At 53.8% G+C, this 4,283-nt stretch overlaps 1 long non-coding RNA gene across 1 annotated transcript; it reads right to left on the reverse strand.

Moving 5' to 3' along the window:
• Positions 1-285: 285 nt before the first annotated feature.
• LOC136008756 (uncharacterized) lies at positions 286-4,078 on the reverse strand. The gene is made up of 3 exons (XR_010610222.1): positions 3,931-4,078; positions 2,988-3,080; positions 286-445 (listed from the first exon to the last, which is right to left on the reverse strand). It is a non-coding gene; the product is annotated as an uncharacterized LOC136008756 (long non-coding RNA).
• Positions 4,079-4,283: the final 205 nt, after the last annotated feature.

The following is a 4,283-nucleotide window of genomic DNA, read 5'->3' on the forward strand; positions in this document are numbered from 1 at the left end:
TAGAGTTAGTTTCTAAGCAGTTGATTCCCGTGCCTGAAATCTATAGCTCTTTTGTGTGAACCTTCAGAGCTCTGGAAATGAACAACCCAACCCGCGGTTTGCAGAAATGTTCATTGCAGTGAAGGGCGTGTTCGGAGCATACAAACAGCACCCACAGATAGTTGCCAAGGGCACCTAATACATCTTTGCATTACACCTTGAACCAGTCTACCCATATCAGAGAGTTTTTATTGCACGGATCATAAATGATTGCAAAGTCTGAAAATCTTTCATGAAATCCTGGCAATTAACAGTTTAGCCAGAGAACCTCTAAATCAGTCTCTCTAATGTTCCAGCTCTTGAAATCGGTTCCTAGCCGAGTGGTGCCGGTGTAATCTCAGGATTCGGAGTTTAAGGCGTTTACAGTTTCTGATCTTCTTTTGAAAAACGCACTTTCTCTCTTACCCTGTTTTTCGAGGCAAGGAAACACGGAGACATTAGTTAGTACCAGAATGACAGGTGCTGTCTGATCAGGGGGAGGGGGAAAGGGCTCTGCAGAAGCCAGCTCTAATGCTCCATGCCAGAACCTGTAAAATTAGACCGTGTTTCCCATGTACGGTTTCAGGTAACCACATGAAACTAGCTGTTTCTTTAAACCGGTTTGGTCCTGATCGTTTCCTGTATTGTGCTTTTAAAGCCAGGAGCACCCCGTGACCCTAAGTGACTATGGTTCGCGGCGGCCGTTTAGATGCTTTTTGAAGGCACGTCAGGGTCCTTTATCAGTCGTGTTAACAAAGAAAAGGCGCTTGCCTGAAGGTGGGAAAGTTTTTCAAGAGAAGCTCCTGCTAGGAGACAAGTGCCTGGTTCCCCATAAATGATTTACAAGGGATGGATCAGTAACAGGGAAAAAGCAGCTCAGGGGAGGAAGAGCGAGAAAGGGAGGGAGGGCACACAAAACAGGTGCTTCACCGGCGGGTTAATGATACCGGAATGAAGCGAGCGGAGTCCGGGTGGATTGCCGCGATGAGCGGCTGCCCGCCTCGGCCCCGCTGCCGGCAGGGTGAGCCCCGGCAGCTCGTCTTTTTTCTCCGAATAATCTGTCGGGCGAGGGGGGACAAACGCTGCTTGGAGCACGTCGGTGAAGGGCAGACCCCGGTAGAGGTGACAGAGTTGCCCTGCGGGAGCGTACCGCATTGGGCGCCCACGGGGACGAAGGGGCTGCGGCCACAGCCAGAGGCAGCCAGGTGCTTAAAGGGGCTTCTCCAAATTGACACAGAAACTGTACTGTCTGGGACTTCCCCCTTGAGGTCGACGTCTGGAAATATTCGTTACCTCCGCTGCAAAAGGCAACGTAGGTTTCTGCCCCTAACCTCAGTCCTGTCTCCTAGCACTTCCTTCCTGGATGTAGTTAGAGAAAGATGTGCTAAGCAAAAAAGGGCATCTCCTGTCCCTGATGACCCAGCCCGTGCTTTCAGGAATCCTCGGCAGAGGGTCCCCGCCGCTGCCCCAGTGCCTTGGTGCTCCACCCTCAGCGGATGAAGGGGGGAGCAGGACTGGAGGACGCGGGAGCCCCACCCCTGGGGGAAGAAGGAAGGACTGATATACGGGCGCCGGGGCAATTCACAGCTCTTCGGGCTGTCGCATGATTTCATCATGGAGGTGACACGTGAAAATGGTGCTTCAGAGGTAGTACTGGCAGCGAGGTGACCGTCAAGGGACTCTATGCTGCCCCCCACTCTTCCTCAAAAACGTTGTTGATAACTAAAAGAGGCAACCACTTCATAAAAACCATTTAAGGAAACGCCGAAGTCGAAATGAAAACCACTAGTTACATTAAGGTTAAACCAAACGTGGCCTTATGTGATGAGAAATACGCTCAAATATTCCCCGCACATGAAAGAAATTCCATTTACTATTCTGCAAGCTATTTGCTTTTGGCACGAAGCAGTACTTTTCCCACAGAAACAATAATAATAACGTTTCTATACGCTGAGGTGATTGGAATCAAAACGTTGGGAGGCCCCCCTCCATCAAATCTGCTTGCGTCCAGGCGCAAGTGTAGAAATCCAGTGGCTGCAGATGACTACATGGCTTTAGCATGCTAACTTTATTCTAATTAAAATAGCAAATAAAATCCTACCAGTTCTCTGTAGCCACCTAAGAAAACTGGTTATTAGCCCACGGCATATGGCCAAGATGCTCAGAAGAGGGGTAAAAACCAGCCCCCGTGTAAGTGACAGTCACTATTTTACAACGGGTATTTGCGCCTGCGGATTGCTCCGAGGCGGGCTGTAGCCAGCAGCAGTAACGTTTATTTCACTGTCAGCGTTGCCCTTGCCTGCAGTATTTTATCTGCGGCAGGAGATGGGCAAGAACTCCTCAGGAAGAAGTACTCCTCGGCGACTTTTATTGGTCTTTTAAAAACCACCTTTGAAATAACACCGGAGGACTTTGGTTATATTTGCACCTTCCCTGTGGCTATCTGGGCAGTTATTTCCAGTGGTTATTAATGGTTCGTAATGGGGGGGGGGAGGGAATTGTGAAGCAAATTTCCCTTTGTTTCTTCCAAAGGACAATCGAAAGCCCCTAGGAATTAGATCCAGAGTTTCCACTGGCAAACTCTGGCAATGAGGAATTGGCCACCTTAACGAGATACTGCAGCATGGCGAGGTACCACCGGTACGAAAGTAGAGGAAACTCGCTGATCTCCTCACTGGGGAAACCGATCAGTCACGGGCCGCGTTCAGAGACCGGAGGAAGGGAACATTTTTCATACTTTTTTTCTTTCTATTTCCTTCCTGTGTAGAGCTCTCCTGCGAGAGTGTCGTTAAATCACTGCCACGGGCGTGCCATGGAGCCAGGCACGTTCACGCACCCACGCGAGGCAGTCTCTTTTCACGGGGACTTTAGTCATTTTTACATGGGAACTTCCAAATAGCCTGCTCTCACGCCTCCGTGAACCCCCCCCCCCCCCCCCCCCGATGATATTTGGAGTGACAACACCACACCTTCAGTGTCTTGAATTATTTCCTTTCTTCCTGATGCCTTCGTGGGTGTGAGCTGGTGATACCATAGGCGAGGCGTTAATTATTGTTTCGAGTCTGTGAATGTTCAATATCGGAGGACAGTGACAATTATTATTTTATGAATACTTCCTTGTGTCACGACCTTCCCTACGAGGCCGACGAATAGTCTTTAGCGCAGGGATCCCAGAGTTTGCAGCGATCCCCGTATTTGGTCCTGTTTCTCTATACCACGTGGGGCCTAACTAAAATAGGGGGCTCCCCCGCCCCCCAACACCTTCAGTGCAGCAAAGGGAGCGACATCCTTGAGGTCTGGGTGTAAATCTGTGGCTACCGAACAGGGCGGAGAGCTGAGGACAGCGGGGGCAGCCCCCCGGCCGGGGGTCGCGATTAGCTGGTGCCCCTGCTGGGCGGCTGGTTTCGCCCCCTGGGGGCAGCGCAGGGCGGCCCTGGGGGTGTTTCCCCCAGGGGAAACAGCGGAGCAAGGGCAGCCCGGCGCGGGCGGTCCAGGAACCGGCAGCTCCGCGTCCGGGCAGCCGGGGGCGCTGCTGCGGAGTCGGGGCACCGGGACTGCGGGGCAAAGCCCCTCCGCGACACCGTGGGTTCCTCCAGCCGCAGGGCAGAGGGGCCGGGCTGAACTGGGCCGGGCCGGGCCGGGAGCAAATGTCCCGCCTGCTGGCGGGGCGCGAGCTGCTTGCAGGGCCAGTCGGTGTCGGTAGGAGCGGCTTTCAGTTTTCATTGAGGCTGCTGGTTACTGTTTAACATCCCCACCCACGTTTCAGTTTGTTTAGTAAATCGATCTGATGCTTGGGCTGAGGCTGCTGCCCTGTCGCCATTGAGCAAAGTTAATTCCCCCCTCCCCGATCTCCACATACACACGCTCTCTCCTTCCCTCTACAGCATATGGTAAAGACGGTGCCAGCCTCACCAAACAAGTCACGCAGCCCAGCGCCGGGACGCCCGAGGGGAGCCGGGGGGTGCGGGGAGGCAGGAAGCCCGGGGGATGCCGCCTCCCTGAGCCGCGACCGCGCCGCCGGAGGCCGAGGGACGGGGCGGCCCCGCCGGTAAGTTCCCGGGAGCCGGAGGCGCCGGCGGCCGCCAAGTGACACCGCCCCGCGCACCCTGCGCAGCCCGCCGCGCCGGAGGGGGCAAGCGTGCAAGGTGGGGAAAGTTCACCCTGCTCGTGGGAAAGCGTTCAGGAGCCGCTGTGGGGGGCATTTCATGTTACACATGTTCTATTTTTTAAGGTATATATAATATATGTGTTTTTCCTCCCCAATA

The sequence above is a fragment of the Lathamus discolor genome, chromosome 2, assembly GCF_037157495.1.
Source record: "Lathamus discolor isolate bLatDis1 chromosome 2, bLatDis1.hap1, whole genome shotgun sequence".
In the NCBI taxonomy this organism is placed as follows: domain Eukaryota; kingdom Metazoa; phylum Chordata; class Aves; order Psittaciformes; family Psittacidae; genus Lathamus; species Lathamus discolor.